The 16,738-nt window shown below is 46.6% G+C and overlaps 1 long non-coding RNA gene across 4 annotated transcripts in view; it reads left to right on the top strand.

Annotated features, from left to right (window-relative positions):
* LOC114484544 (uncharacterized) overlaps positions 1-16,728 on the top strand; it is a 53,873-nt gene extending 37,145 nt beyond the window's left edge. For all 4 annotated transcript variants that reach the window (XR_003677596.2, XR_003677597.2, XR_008616191.1 and 1 more), the window contains one exon: positions 14,828-16,728. This is a non-coding gene — a long non-coding RNA (uncharacterized lncRNA). The remainder of the gene's footprint in view (positions 1-14,827) is intronic.
* Positions 16,729-16,738: the final 10 nt, after the last annotated feature.

Raw genomic sequence — 16,738 nt, forward strand, 5'->3', positions numbered from 1 at the left:
TTGGATTAAATCCGTAGATTGCTTTGGGTGGTATAGTCATTTTGAAGATATTGATTCTTCCAATCCAAGAACATGGTATCTCTTTCCATTTGTGTCACTTTTGATTTCTTTCATCAGTGTCTTATAGTTTTTGGAGTACAGGTCTTTTGCCTCCTTAGGTAGGTTTATTCCTAGGTATTTTATTCTTTTTGATGTGATGGTAAATGGGATTGTTTCCTTAATTTCTCTTTCTGACCTTCCATTGTTAGTGTATAGAAATGCAACAGATTTCTGTATATTAATTTTGTATCCTGCAACTTTACCAGATTCACTGATGAACTCTAGTAGTTTTCTGGCACATCTTTAGGATTTTCTGTGTATAGTATCATGTCATCTGCAAACAGTGACCGTTTTACTTCTTCTTTTCCAATTTGTATTCCTTTTATTTCTTTTTGTTCTCTGATTTCTATGGCTAGGATATCCAAAACTATGTTGAATAATAGTGGTGAGAGTGGACATCCTTGTCTTGTTCCTGAACTTAGAGGAAATGCTTTCAGCTTTTCACTGTTGAGTATGATGTTAGCTGTGGGTTTGTCATATATGGTCTTTATTATGTTGAGGTAGGTTCCCTCTATGCCCACTTTCTGGAGAGTTTTTTTTTTTTTTCATGGACTCCTTTAATGCCTCCAACATAAGTTCTTTTTTTTTTTAATCGAAATATAGTTGATTTACAATGTGGTGTTAGTGTCTAGTGTACAGCAAAGTGAATCAGCTATACATATACATATATCCCCTCTTTTTTGGATTTCCTTCCCATTTAGGTCACCACAAAGCATTGAGTAGAGTTCCCTGTGCTATACAGTAGGTTCTCATTAGTTATCTATTTTATACATAGTATCAATAGTGTATATATGTCAATCCCAGTTTCCCAATTCATCCCACCCAACATAAGCTCTTAATCTGAGGTCTGTATATGCAAAATGTGTGTATATGTATTATTCTAGGAAGAGCCTGGAGAGTTGTTTTTTTTTTTTTGGTCATAAATGGTTGTTGAATTTTATCAAAAGCTTTTTCTGCACCTACTGAGATGATCATATGGTTTTTATTCTTCCATTTGTTAATGTGATATATCACATTGATTGATTTGCAAATATAGAAAAGTCCTTGCATCCCTGGGATAAATCCTCCTTGATCATGGTGTATGATCCTTTTAACGTATTGTTGGATTTGGTTTGCTAGTATTTTGTTGAGGATTTTTGCATCTATGTTCATCAGTGATATTGGCCTGTAATGGTCTTTTTTTGTGGTATCTTTGTTTGGTTTTGGTATCAGGGTGATGGTGATCTATGGAATGAGTTTGGAAGTGTTCCTTCCTCTGCAGTTTTTTGGAATAGTTTCAGAAGGATGGGTGTTAATTGACCTAATTTTTTGCACATGGTTTGAGGTATTGATTGAATTTCATTTTTTACATATATGTATTCAGTTGTTTCAGCATCATTTGTTGAAAAGACTATCTTTTCTCCACTAAGTTACCTTTACATCTTTGTTGAAGATTAATTATTCGCTTATTGTGGGTCTTTTTCTGTTCCATTGATCTATTTGTCTACCTTGATGTCACCATCACACTATCTTGATAACTGTAGCTTTTAAGTCTTGAAATCAGGTAGTGTTAGACCTCCAACTTTGTTCTTTTTCCAAGTTTTCTGGGCTACTCTAAGTCTTTGTATTTCCATATGGATTTCAGAATCAGCTTGTCAATTTCTAGAAAAAAGCCTGTTAGGATTTTAATTGGGATTGCTTTGATTCTGTACATCAATTTGTGGAGAAGTGACATCTTAACCATCTCTGACCTATGAATGTGGTATTTCTCTATATTTATTTGGATCTTGTTTATTTTTCTTTCAGTTGTGGTTTGTAGTTTCTAGTACACAGGCCTTACACATCTTTTGTTAGATTTATCCCTAGGTAGTTCATATTTTTGCTGCTATTATAAATGATATTTTTCAATTTTAATTTCCAATTGTTTATTGCTAGTATATAGAAACACAATTTTTTTTTTGAAATTGATCTTGTATCCTGTAATCTTGGTAAACTTACATATTAGTTGTAGTAGGTTTTTGTAGATGCCAAGGGATTTCCTATATAGATTATCACGTCATATACAAATAAAGACAATTTGCTTCTTCTTTTCCAGTCTTTCCTAAGATGTCTTCTTAGAAATCTTTCCTTACCTTATTGGATTGTCTAGAATCTCTAGTACAATGTTGAATTGGAGTGACAAAATCTAACATCCTTACCTTGTTCCTGATCTTAAGGGAAAAGTATTCAGCCTCTCACCATTAATTATGATGCCGGCTGTGAACTTTCCATAGTGCCCTTTATCAAGTCAAAGATGTTTCCTTCTGTTTCTGGTTTCTTGAGAATTTTCATCATGAGTGGGTGTTGGATTTTGTCAAATTCTTTTTCTGCATCTATTGAGATAATCAACTGGCTTTTAGCCCCTTCTTTCTGTTAATGTGGTGTATCACATTAATTGATTTTTGGATGTTAAATCAACCTTGCATCCTTGGGATAAACCCTTCCTGGTCATGATAAGTTACTCTTTACATATTGATGGATCCAATTTGCTAAAATTTTGTTAAGAATTTTTGTATCTAGTTTTATAAGGGATATTGGTCAATCGTTTTTTAATAATGTCTTTGGTATCAGAGTAATGCTAGCTTCATAGAATGAGTTCAAAAGTATTCTATCCTCTTCAGTTGTCTGGAAGAGTGTGTAGAATTGGTATTATTTCTTACTTAAATGTTTGATAGAATTCACCAGTGAAACTGAAAGTAAAATAGTTAGCTAGTGGGAAGCAGCAGCACAGCACAGGGAGATCATCTTTGTGCTTTGTGATGACCTAGAGATGTGGGATAGGGAGGATGGGAGGGAGGCTCAAGAGGGAGGGGATCTGGGGACATGTGTATGCATATGGCTGATCCGATTTGTTGTACAACAGAAACTAACACAGTATTGTGAAGCAATTATACTCCAATAAAGATATATTTTTTAAAAAAAAAGAATTCACCAGTGAAGTCTCTGGGCCTGGGAAGTTTATAACTACAAATTCCAATTCAATACGTATCTATAATAGATATAGGAATATTCAGGATATCTGTTTCTTCTTGAGTAAGCTTTAGTAAGTTGATGAAAAATTTTGGCCATTATTTCTTCTTTCCCTTCTCCTTTCCTTTAGGGATATATTCATATAATATTCATATACATGTATGTGTACATATACGTATATATGTGTGTATGTGTGTGTGTGTATATATGTATATATATATAAGGCTGCTTGAGTTTTTCCACAGTTTATTGATGATTAGTTCAATTTTATTTCTCTAGAGTTGATTTGGGTCTTTTTTATGTCTTCTGTGTCTCTTCTCAACATGTTTGCTCTTTCCTCTAGCTTTTGAATATATGGATACAGTTATAATAACTGTTTTAGTGTTCTTGTCTGCTACTTCTAATATCTGCATCATTTCCAGGTTTTACTGATTGATTCTTATCTTCATCGGTTGCACTTTCCTACTTTTTTGCATGTGTGGTAACTTTTGATGGATGCCAGACATTTTGAATTTTACTTTCTTGCGTGCTTTGTGTTCTTATAAGTCTTCTTGAGCTTTGTTCTAGATGCCATTATGTTACTTGGAAACGGTTTGATCATTCTGAGTCTTGCTTTTAAGATTTGATAGATAGAACCAGAGTAGTGTTAATCTAGGGCTAATCTTGTCTCACTGCTGAGACAAGACCCTTCTAAGTACTCTACCCAATGCCTATTGGAAACCAAAAATATTCGTGGCCTTCTAATCTTTTCTGGTAGTTCTTCCCCTGGCCTCGGGTAGCATCATTATACACCACGCACTGCTCAGTACTCTGCTGAGTACCTGAGGGGGAGGTGCTCATCTCTTGGGTTGTCTCTGTGTGCAACCCTCTCCTCTCCGGGGCTCTATCCTGCAAATGCCAGGTGCCCGGGTTTCCTCAGAGACCATCTTAGCTCCATCTCCTTAACTCATCACATTAACTAAGCTCTGCCTGGGATTCCTCCTCCCTTTGTGGCATCCTGGAAACTCTCTCAGGCAGTGATTTGGGGAAAGTGCATGGCTCACCTCGCTGATTTCCCATCTCGGTTGCTGTATGTTCAGCGGCTCGAAAATTGTCTCATATACTTTGTACAATGTTTTAGTTGTTTCATGTGGGAGGGTAAATCCAGTCCCTGCTGTTCTATCTTGGCTGGAAGTGGAGGGCGCTCAGTGCCCTTTGGCTTTTAGCAATAATGCCGTCAAACCGGGAGGCTAGCAGTTCTGGAGGAGTCTGAGGTGTGTTATGGGGTTGGCTGGAAGAAGAAGGGTCAGTTTGTATGAAAGGGTGAGCATCTCTGTGTCCGTAGCTGTGTATCTGCTATCCCTGACTGCACATCTGTCTGCACGTCTGAATGCATTCTGCTGGAGTCTGGGAAGCTGTCTGTGGCTGGCCCCCTGGAACAGAGTCCCTTCTTTTGTCTGCTCAGGTGAAACTCCAGGCTGCTCATACAATCACTCTGCCAAATTTCTGGATGTCCCGCATCAGAGTCCATCAGGTCTGTGCTGGCCTGGGTACAGCCTGAAGATGAGGCAAGCAGATGTTGCCTTTTGTAGTCAGGTTGGGAAGACGGGGTGGGGAGCAGAATGGTTTTCCTGTTTTGAGTCAGCTGGGGCTGATCTAGGGGCCCTGTCTCTCCTTTACCTTACACAGAAATCCCATAGGCCCCAGGCTGACCCTTCTGTGGTTCCTGGCTCGAGTGCTGGTCTCTCTGGGCACAGGATGGGTCTGGTTGTTGCTATCAGCCCAGACCAGGCCAGGCCTTGGAGGAGCATGACCTGGTGTTTTGCACTATGGATTTTTCCATGGGCCTCCAGGAGAGCCAGTACCATCGCACTTCCAGGCCATCCGGCCTTTCCCAGAACTCTCTGCTTTTCCTCTTTTGCTCTTGTCACTCATGCCAGGAGGTAAGTAAGGGCTGACATTGCCCAGGCCACCTCCACAGCATCCAGCTCATTCTGAGGCCTTTTTTTCTAAGGGTGGGCAATAGCACATAAAGTTGTGTCTATAGCAGGTGGCAAAGTTTCCATGATACTTGGAATAGAAGAAAGGTGTATTTTTAAAATCAAATTAAATTTGTTTTAAGGCCCCACTTGTCAGGACAGATAATTGGCCCTAAAATTCTAGAACTTGTGCAGACCAAGAAAAGGGGGTGGGATTTAATCCAATTAAGTATATTAGGTATATAGATCCCTAATGACCTGAGAAATCTGTATTCCAGGGAAATTTTCTCACAGATCCATAAGGGGCATGGGCATGTTCACTGAGGCATTGTAGATAGTGCTGTGGAGTTGGCGGCAATCTGGCTGATATCCTGCCTGAGGGGGTATGAGAACCAGGTGCAGGGAAAGCCTTACAGTGCAGTATCTCTCACTCTATGATGGCCTTTGTTTAAGCTCCTCCTGTGACAGGCAGCTCAGAGTGATGTGTTATGTTGCTGGGAAGCTCCAGTTGTGCCAGAATTACTTCTCACTGCAGACGATCGCAGTGAACCTGGTGGAGATATGCATTTGGGAGAAACATCGTGTATTCATTCATTCATTCATTCATTTGACAGTTGTGGGTCAACAGCCTCTGCTAGGTTTTGGAGATCCAGGGGGTCTCTGCTTACAATCTAATGAGGAAACAGATATTAAACAAACATGTCATTCAAATGGATGATTCTATCAATAAAGAAAAATAACAGCATTGGTATAATAGAATTAAGGTTCCTGGGGGATAGATAAAGGAAGACACCTCTGAAAAAGGAACACTGAAATGAGACCTGAGAGCTGAGTAGAACTAGGCTAGAGAGGGAGCAGGGACAGTGTGTTCCCGGTGGGGTCCTGAGGCATTGGCCCCTTCAGTGAACCCTCCGCTTGACTGGAGGGAGGTGTGTGAACCTGAGGAAGCAGAGGAGAGGAGCCTGGGGACAAAGACAGGGAACATGCAGAGCCTACTGCTTGATAAGGTGACCACATAATTTATCATTCAGACTAAGACACATTTGAGACCGAAAGAGGTGCTACTAATAATAATGTTGGGATAACAGGTCACCCTACTTGTAGGTCAAGGTAAAGAGTTTGAGTTTTATTATCAAGGTTATGAGAAGCCATTGGGGTCTGGAGGAAAGGGAGATGTGACCCAGTTTGCACCTGGAGGGCCTGAGGTGGGACCCTAGCACTCAGAAACCTCCCACCATCCTTCCCATCCACATGGAGGAGCCTCTTGAGAAAGGTTTGGGAGATATCAAAAATCTGCAAGTGACAGCAGCAGCCAGGAGCACAGAAATGGCCTGTGGAATCCGGTGGGACGGGCAGTAAGCTGGTTACTCTTACTGTGTAGCAACCCGCCAACCCCAGTGGCCCTGATTTAGGTTCTACCTGTCTCCTGCCTGCTTACTGACAGATGCAGCTCCCAGCAAGTGAATCTGCCCCTAATTGGTTAAGGAGACAGTGATGAGAATTTTCTCATGGGTGCCACAGGCTTGGGGCATTGTCGGGGGGACACCCTGTCCTGCCCCAGCTGCAGGTGGAGGTGGGAAAGGAACAACCCCCTTATAATAGCCTAAATCAATTTGACTGTCAAAGATTTTATCAAGCAAGAGTGTGGGATGTATGAATAAGATGATAAGGCTTCCATTTTGGTGCCCTTGGTCTCTAGCACATTGGTTTCCACCTTCCCGTGGGGAAGTCTGCTTGGAAGGGCTCCTCTTCCCAAACGAAAAGACAAAGTTTTGACTGGAGAATTCCTTTTTTTCCCTCTCTCTAACCCCTTTTCCCTCCCTGGACTGAAGACATGATGCTTGGTGGTACAGCAGCCACTTTGTAACCAGAAGGCGAGAAGCTAGAATGCAGGGATGATGGAATGGGGAGATACAAAGAGTCTGGGTTCTTGAAGTCCTTGTTGAGCTGCACCAGTCCTGGATGACCTGCCTTGGCCTTCTTGTTATAGGAGACAATTAACCTGTACTTGTTTAAGCTGCTGTAGTGGGCATTCTGTGACACACAGCCAAAGTCTGGCCTTGACTCTCACCTCTATGAAGCACCTGAGGCTTCCAGTTTGGGGAACCCCTGTCCCTATCCTTAAAGGAGGAATTGAATGGCCCAAAGAATTGAGAGACTCCCAAGATCATGAACCCCAACTTGGCCTCTTCCCTAACAGGATGACCTTGGGTGAATTAACCTTGCTGGATCTTGGTTTCCTTGTCTGCACTTTAGAGGCAATAAATAGTACTTTCCTCATAGGGTTGTTGTGAAGGGAATGAGGAAATAAATGGGATAATGAGGAATCAAGAAAGTAATTCTGGAATCCCTGGATGTAAAGTAGCTGTTCAATAAAAGTCAGCCCCCTTCCCTCTCTGGGAGTTACAGAGAGCCACCCCTCCAACCCTGGCTGTCAAGTCACACACACACTCACTGTGCATGTCACCCTTCTTGCCAGGAGAGGATTTTGCATTATGGAACCTTGAGTTTTAAATTAAGTGTCAAATATAATTTGGCCACACTAAGAATTAATTATGTGACTGCCCTAGAAAAGCCAGGGAGCTCAACTCTGACTGTGAAATTGGTGTCTGCCTACAAGGGAGGGACACCTTCCCCCCACCCCAGGGAAGTGAATGGAAGGGGACACAGGCATGGTGCTTTGCACACTCAGCATTTCCCACCTGGATCCTCAGCAGCAGGGCTCCTTGAGAAGTGACCAAGGAGTGGGGCTGAGGGGTGGAGAAGAGAATATTTCTAGGAGGTGTCCCATCCCCCCATCACAGTGGCCCTGCCTTGGGTAGCTCCGCCCTCCATGGCTTGTGCACATCTGTCAGCTGCAGACACACATGTGGCTGCTGTCCGTCCTTCCCCTTTAAGGGAAGGGAAGCACTTCCTGAAAGGGTGGTGGGGGGAGAGGGAGACATTCGGCCAGCAGAGAGGCCACATTTGTCTCGATGGCAAACCAAGGACAGAGGCTCAGCCTGGAGCATTGCAGGAGGGGCCTGCCTCCTCCTGAGGATGGAGAGAGCCATCCTCTGCTGGCCTCGGGTCCAGGGCATGTTTTGAGGAGGGGGAGACAGTGTGCAGGGAGTGAGCAGCTGGGCCCGGGCATACAGAACCCAAAGCAAGTCAGCAGCCACCACCCCCAGCCCAGGCCTCCCCAAGCTGAGGAGTCTGGGTTTAATTTTCTGGTCAGTGCAAAAAGGAGGCGGAAGAGGACGAGGAGGAGGAGAAGAAAGGAGAGAGTTGAAGTTCGGCTGGGATCTGTCACTCAGCGCACAGCCCGCTGACGACTAAGGGCAGCCGAGCTGTAAGCGGCCCATGATTTATGGACACCGAGTGAACTCCTGCGGCAGAAACCAGCCTTGAGATCAGAGCAGCAATAGGGCCCTTTTTTTGGCAGGAGACAGGGCCTGCATTTTTCTCATTCATGCCAAACTGCTTTGCACGGCAATTAGCTCTGTCCTCATTTAGTCTCCAGTCCCAAAGGGTAATGAAAGTCATATATCATCTTCAAGACTGCTAATTATTGAGCTCGCTTACAGGTAGGCTTTGTAGCTGTGAGAAGGGCCCGTCGGCCCAATATTTATTACTCTTCCAATAAGTAAGCAAAGAGGGGGAGGGTGCTGAGGGGAGAAGGGGGAGAGGGAGGGAGGGAAAGAAGGGGCCACAAGCAACTTTCTTGAGAGACCGCCCAACCCCAGCCTGGGATCTGTGACATACCTTCTGCAAATGTGCTCATCAGAGGGGAAACATCTTTATTCCACGGAGCCATTTTTCACGCCCTAACAAACCAGCCTGTGAGAGAGGAGAGAGCCGAAAGTGGGGAGGGGAGGCCTGTGGAGGGCGTGGCTGGGGTCTGCTCAGGAGGGTGGGGAAGGGGACTGAGACGGGCCCTGGGGAGGAGAGCACAGGAAGAGACCAGAGCGGAAGTGGAAGACAGGATCCACGCAGCCCCCACCCAGGTCCAGAACATCCTGCCTGTCATCCCTGGGCCTGCCAGGTGGATGGCAGGGGTGAGGGTCAGGCCCTGGTCTGGGATGAGCTATGTCTGTCACTTCAGGGCCTGGCGTGTGGAAGGCTAATGCTGGAAGTCGGAGCCCCCTTTGCCTTTATTTAGCTGTCCTGCAACCAAGTGGATTTACCGTCTGAATTGTAATCCAAACCAACAGATTTCCGTGTGTGTGATTAACGGAGGGGAAGGTAGGCCCTTATTTCCACTCAAACGGACTTAAAAAGTGTAATGACTTTTTAGAAAAACTGAACATAAACATTAGCCAGGTTACTGATGGTTGTTTTAAAACAGAGGGTGTGATTAAAGCAAGAGCTAAAGAAATACAAATATTTAAAGACTGTTAGGTGCCGTACTCAATATGCAGTTAATATTAATTGAGTGCTTCCTCAGTAAATGTATCAGGTATTGTTCTACGTATGGGGATACAGCAGAGATCATGATAGACGAGGTCCATGCTCTCATGGAGCTTCTAGTCCAGTGATCAATCCCTATATGATCATGGTTTGTTTTCTACCCGACTTAAATGGTAATAACAGCTAACATCTGTTTAGTGTTTATTACATGCCAGGTACCATGTTGAGATCTTTGTGTTCACATTTCTCATCGAATCCTCATAACCGTATGTGGTTGGCCCTGGGGCCTTCCCCATTTTACAGATAGGTTAGGTTACGTATCCAAAGTCACACAGCTAGTTAGGATTGAAAACATACCATCTGGCTCCAGATTCCATATTCCATTCCCTAAACCATGGCAACGTATTTTCCTTAATTCATTCTGAACCATTTACATTTCTAGCTAATGACTTTGGTGTATTGGTCTGTTTGGCATCAAAAGCCCTTTCAGACAGACTTTCCTCTTTTGCCATCAGCAACCCTTTCACTCTGAGCCTCCGTGGATGGCAGGCACATTGATTTCAGGCTAAATCGCAGGAAGACTATTAGGTTGACTGGAAAGTCCTTGCAGTTAGCACCAGCTGCTCTGGAAACTTTCCTTGACTGTGGGAGCTTCAGTGGTGTGCTGGAGTCCTCCCAACTGCATTCAGGGACATCATGTTGGAACACTGAAACTGACCATAGTAGGAGTATTTACACTATGGAAAATGGCAGTTGCTACAAGTCAGGTTTTTCGTTGGTTTGTTTGTTTTCTGAAGAGATGGTTATTAAACATTTACCAGCACACCACTGGGGAGGACCCAAGGGAAAGGGGAAAACATGATGCTGTAGCTCATGGTGACCTCTTGGTAAGTTCTCTGCATCAGACGGAAGTGCAGAGAGCACTGGAGAGGGAGTCAAGAGACCCGAGTTCTAGACCTGGTTTTGCCCCTGAGGGATCCTGACTTGAGTTCTTTGCCCTCATTTGCGTCAGTTGGCCTCTTAGGTGCCACCATAGTCATAGGATTAGGTACAAAAATACCTTCACAAAGAGCCTAGTGCTACAAAGTTAAACTTAAGTTTTTGCTCACAAATATAAGGCAGTTCCATCAAACGTGTATACAGTGGGCTAGGGCCGTGGGCATATGTGCAAAACATGTGTTGCTCTATGAACTGTAGGGCGTGGTGGATATTCCTTCGTCTTCCTCTTTCTTTCTTCACCATTTCTGGAGCTAGACAGACCAGGGCCTAAAGCCACCTCTTCCCACCTCTGTGACCTTGGACAAGTTGCTTATCTTCTCCGTGCTTTGGTTCTCTACCAAGGCACAGAGAAGCTTCTCCTACCCAGCTTCTCCTCACAAGCAGGGGCACAGCTGCCAAAGCTGTGGCCTCACATCAGTACCCTTGGAGGACAAAGGCTATCTATCCCTGGTCTAGTTAAAAAATCCTGGGAAGGACTCTGTTGTCCAAGCCTGGGACCTGTGCTCAACTCTGGACGCATCACCGTGCTGAGCAGATGGGGTTCTAGGATGGGCCAGAAATGGGGCCCCTGCCCTCTCTTGTTCGTGGTTAGATGAAGTGTTGTCCAGAAGAAAGGGGAAGCTGTGCTAGCATGGAAGCGTGCCTCTACTGCAGGGGGTGATGATCTGCCACCATTCCACAGTGTTAGGGCGGTGCCATTCCTGACAGGCTTAGAAGTGCAAGTTGCTTGAGCTTGGTCTGGGAATGGACTGGCTGCCTGGCATGAGGGCCAAGGTCACAGGGTGGACTGAAGGGGTATAAAAGGTCAGAAAAGGCTCACTGCAGCCCTCCTTGTTCTGGGCCTCGGCAGACTCTTATTCATGGACGTATATGTAAAAAAAGAGTAGAAGCATTTATTGATTTTAGGTGAATCCTCCTGAATTGACACATCCCCAGTATGAGGGCTCTCTCTGGGTTGCAAGTGACAAAAACAAATCTAAACTTAGTTTAAACAAGAAAGGGAATATGTTGGCTCACCAGCTGCGAAGGTCAAGGGTAGAGTGGGCTTCAGGCTTGACTAAATACAGGGACCCGAAGAAGTCATCAGACTTGTCTTCGGTGGGCCCCACTGCCCTGGTTGGCCTCATTCGCTCCTGCGGTCAGCTGGTTTCCTCCAGGCAGTGGCAGCCCTGGTGCTGGCAGCTCTGGGGTCCTAGCTTTACCACTCTCAATCCAAAAGGAATGGAGGGCTTCCCTGGTGGCGCAGTGGTTGAGAACCCGCCTGCCAATGCAGGGGACACAGGTTCGATCCCTGGTCCAGGAAGATCCCACATGCCACGGAGCAACTAAGCCCACGTGCCACAACTACTGAAGCCTGTGCGCCTAGAGTCCGTGCTCCGCAACAAGAGAAGCCACCGCAATGAGACGTTCGCACACTACAGCGAAGAGTAGCCCCTGCTCGCTGCAACTAGAGAAGAGCCCGCGTGCAGCAACGAAGACCCAACGCAGCCAAAAATAAATAAATAAATAAATAAATAAATAAATAAATAAACAAACAAAAGGAATGGAGAGCATCTCTCTTTCAGAATCAAGATATGAAATCCCAGGGAAGGACTCTGACTGGCCTGACATGGGTCCCATGCCTGTCTCTGGGCCGATCTGTATAGGCAGAATGATGGGATAGAATGACTGGCCAGGCCTGGGTCACATGTCTTTTCCAGCGGTCAGCTATCTCATAGGCATCCAAGGGCAGGAAGCAGTACAACCAGGACTCGGGGGACAGGAACAGGCAAGTCAGGAATTGAAGCTATGCTGTCTTCTGGGTCTACCTGGCATTTCTCATCTGCTTCTTTTTGCCCACCTGCTCATTCTCTTACTTCACTTTGAAGGTCAGCTCTTCCCCCCCCTCCCCCACTTCTCCCAGCATGTACATGGCTCATAGTGGCTTCCTCAGACCCAAACACTACCTGACTTTCAGGAGCCCAGCACCACCTGTGGCTGAGTTCAGATTTTCAAGGAAAAGAGAATCTGATTGGTTGCAGGGATAGGCATTCACTACTGGAATGATCAACTGTAGCAAAAGGTAGGGTTATATAGTGCAGACATTCCTGTGAGGCCTCCCCCTTGAGCAGACCTAGTAGGAGCAGTACCTTAGGGAAGGGGGCTATGGGTGGGGCAGGCATTTCAGAGCAAGACATCATCCTGTTCCCAGGTGACCCAGAGAAGAGCAGAGCATGGCGCCGTCCCATGCCTCAAGTAGCCTCAAGTCTAGTTGGGCAGGCAAGATGCTCACCTGAGCCAGGGGTCACAGGATTTCAAGGAGGGCAAGGTCATTGTAGGCCAGAGTAAGCAGAGCAAGTAGAAGAACAGGTGGTGGGAACAGAGCTGGCCTTCTTCACACCTGAGCTGGCTCACCTGAACCAATTTGCAGATGTACTTGAAGTGTATAGGCCTTCCTACCTCCACCCCCAGGTTCCCACCAGGCTCCTCTTAACACCCTTGGTCCCTGGCTGACCACGAAGTGACCCATCCCCTCTGCTGCTCACCATCTCTGGACCTGTGTGTGGACGTTGTAGGGAGTTTTTCATGACTTTCTGGAAAGTCAGGGAATGTCTTCTCTCCCCCAAAGACAAGAATGAAAACAAAATACAAAAAAACCCACAAAAATACCCTCCAAGAGTAGTAAAAGGAGGAAGATAACATTTTGCATCTGGAGAAGCTAAAGAGACCCGTAAGAGCCCTGAAATAGAGACTTCTACTCCCATGTTTGGATGAAGAAATAGAGGTCCAGGAACATTCCGGACTTGCCCAAGTTCTTGTGGTGGGACTGGGACCCTGGCCTCTCACCATGGGCCCCTGCTGACCAGTGGGGAGTGGGCCTGGCAGGGGAATCTGTATGTGTGGAGTGGGGGGATGCCCCACCTTCACAAGGCAGGAATAGAGGCTCAGTCCAGGAAAGTGTGGCCCAAACCAAGTTCTGTTGGGAGCCCTGGAGGGTTCAGAGAGTGGCTAAGAGGTCTCCAGCGGCTCATCAGGCAGCTGGGTGAAGGTCCATCCAATATGCTTTATCTGGGCAGATTTCATTTCCCGTTGGAGGAAAAGGAAGAGATCTTTGTGTTTCTCTGCTGTTTTTTCCCTTTCAGACAGATCAGAAATCAGATCCTGTCAGATAAGCCCAGATGAAAAGAAAGTGGCAGAGGCTGGCCCAAAGAGAAGGTTCCCTGGCGGAGGTCACACAGGAAGAACCCAGAGAGACCCTCCCGCTGCAGAGGAGGGAGAAGGGGGTTCATGTGGTCCTCACTTTCCCCAAGGACCTTGCTTTAGACTTTTAATATTTCCAAATGAGGTTTTATATACAGTGATTGTATTATTATTTTTTGCATCTGGTTAAAAGTGACAGATTGTTAAATATAAACTTGGAAGACTTCACACTTCTCACCCAGAAGCGGCATCTCTTCATGGTTTCAGGCAGGGGCAACCTAACCAAATGGAAGTGGCTCAAACCTCACTTGACCTCTGAGAGGCCCAGAAGGCAGTCACGGGAGGGCAGGGAACAGGGAGGAGGAGGGGGCGGGAGAGGGAAGGTGGGGGAGAGAGTGGAGAAAGAGAGGGGAGAGAAGCCGGCCAGAGCCTGGAGAAGAGGCGTGAGGGAGTCGGGAGGGAAAGAAAGAGGAAAACGCGAGGGAGGAAGAGGAGAGAGGGCGAGGGCGAGCCGCGGAGAGGGCAAGGTGACCGCAGGTATCAGCGAGGGGCCCATTGTCAAGGTTCTATCTGCGCGATGATTGATGCGAGCCTGGGTTTTTCTGTCAGCCTGTCACGGCGCAGGAATGTTTAATGTTCTCATTATTGGTTACGCTGTTGTGTATATTTCTCTGTCAGCACCGCGGACCCAGCTGAACTGGCAGAGCACTTCAAAGGCCTGCGGGTCATTCATCATCCCCATGACGCTCCGGCAAATGCTCAGCTTCAGCTCCGCGCCAGGGATTTGTTATGACTTGCGAGCCGGCTGACAGACAGGGCTGTGGCGGCCGTGGGAGGGGACGCGGGAGGGAGGCGCGCAGCCCTTTTTGTCACTCTGGGCCTGCGGCAGCGCCCAGCGCCCGGACTCGGCGGCTCCCAGGGGCGGGCGGTGCAGACCGGCCCGGGGTGACTCCCGGTGGGGGGCGGGAGGGCGGACCCAGGCCCCCTTCCCCCCGCCCCCTGGCACCGACTCTCCCCTTAAGCCCCGCCGGCGCCCTCTCCCTCCAATCCCACCCTCCTCCTCTCGGCTGGCGGTGGCGTCTCCAAAAGTTGTGCTGAAAACCCAGAGGTTGGGGGAAAAAAGAGAAACTTTCAACGGGCCGGGGGCCTGGGGAGGGGCGGGTGGGGAGGGGTGAGGGGAGAGCAGAATATCGGAGCTTTGTTTCCTTTCCCAGGCCGTGACATGATTAATCGTTTTCTTCTGATCTAATTTTGGAACATGAAAAACAGCACATTTGTCTTGAAGAAAAATGATGTGCCGAACTGCGCAGATGGAAATTTCGAGCAATGAGAAAGATTAAAGTGAAACCCCACTCCTTAGACCTAATCATGAGTTGTAGATTATTCTGTCGGCCCAGCCAGATGGTAGCTCTGATTCCACAGCCCCTTCTTATATTAATGAATACTAGACTGTTATATTTGACTTAGGTAAGTGAAATGTCTATCAGAGCTAATGGACTGCCAGCCAACATAACACATGTTGTACCGCTAAGGGTCCTTGCTGCATTTTTCATGTTTTATACTAATGTAGAACATTTTGTTTCCTACTGTTTTTCATCATTGTCACTGTTTGCTAAATATTTTCACATGGAAGCGGGGAGAGGGAGACAGAGTCAGGAGGAAAAAGAACCCCCCTCCAAACTTGTGTCCAAAGCTAATTTCCTCCCGTTGGGCTTGGCTATAACTCTACAAGTAAAACAGTCACCCCGAGCAATGCGTACAGAAACTCAATAGTAACGTGATTAAGTTCCTAGTCAACAAGACTACACTCCACTGTATGTTAACAAACCTAATTATAGCCCCGTGGTGATAAATTCGGCCAGGGCCCTTGCTGCACATCTCTGAGGTCATGTCTCCAAAAGCAGCTTGACCCTCATGTCCCAGGGGAGAGGATTGTCCGGGAGAGGATTCCCAGCCTCAGCTTGGGGGGAGGGGCTGTTCCTCCTTCACCCCCTTGTCCAGTCCCTGGGGAAGGTGGGCAGATGCTAGGAAATACTGCAGAGCAGAGGTCAGAGGTCTGAGCAACTGGGCAGTAGGCTTTCCTGGCTGAGGCTGGGATGGCATTCGGAGCCGCTGGCCCCATCCGCGTCATAAACAGTAACAGGATGCCTGAGAAGGGAGTGTAGTGCTCCCAGCCTGTTGGTCCCATGCAGGCCTGGGGGCACCCCCTCTGGGCCCAGTAGAGGGTGGCTCAGTCCCTTCCCCTTCTTCCAGATGCCTTGTCCATACACTGGAAAGCCCCTGAAGAGCTAGCCGTGCAAAAGGCAATCCTCTTGTTTGTGAAGGACCCAAGCCTGGGTGGGGATAGTGTCCTGGAGAAAAGGAGTCCCGCAGATGGAATCCTAAAGGTGTCTGGGGACAGATAAGATGGAGGTAGTTGAGGGACATCTTCAAGGGGTGGTGTCTTGAGAAAAAAATGGAAAGAAATACATAGGGAGGAGAGACTGCGAGAAATGAAAACACATGGAGAGAGATGGAAGGAAGAGACAAACGCACACAGAGAGAGACATAGACGTAAAGAAATGTAGATACCAACAGAATAGATGGCTTGTGAACTCAGAGAAACTCTTCTTGCTCCAGCCAAAATGAGTTCCCTAAAAAGCACATCTGACCCCTGCTTAAAAATTCTCTCTTGGCTGTGATTCCCATAGGAGTCAGTTCAAATGTCTTGGCTGGGTATAGATGACCCTTTTCCATTTGCCCCTAACTTACCTCTCTGGCCTCTTCTCTCACCTTGAACCCTCCACTTTTGGGTATGAACCTCCACATGAGCCTTCTCCGGGTCCCCAAGAATGCCAGGTTCTTTCAGAACAATGTGCTTTTGTCTGTGTTTTATCTCTATCCTACTTCCTTGCATTCTTTCTCTGGCAAACTCCTACTCAACCTTCAAGACCCAGCTCCCATGTGTCCTCCCCTGCCACATTTTCCTGACATTCCCCAGGAGGCATTATTTCACCCTCTGGCTCCCCCATAGCATTCTGTCCATATCCATGTGAAAATATTGTCCAGGCTGTATTGAAAAATGTCTGTTTACAGATCTCTCCCTCTATACCTCCCTTCCTTTACAGCTGTTCCTTTGTTCATTC

The sequence above is a fragment of the Physeter macrocephalus genome, chromosome 20, assembly GCF_002837175.3.
Source record: "Physeter macrocephalus isolate SW-GA chromosome 20, ASM283717v5, whole genome shotgun sequence".
Lineage (NCBI taxonomy): Eukaryota > Metazoa > Chordata > Mammalia > Artiodactyla > Physeteridae > Physeter > Physeter macrocephalus.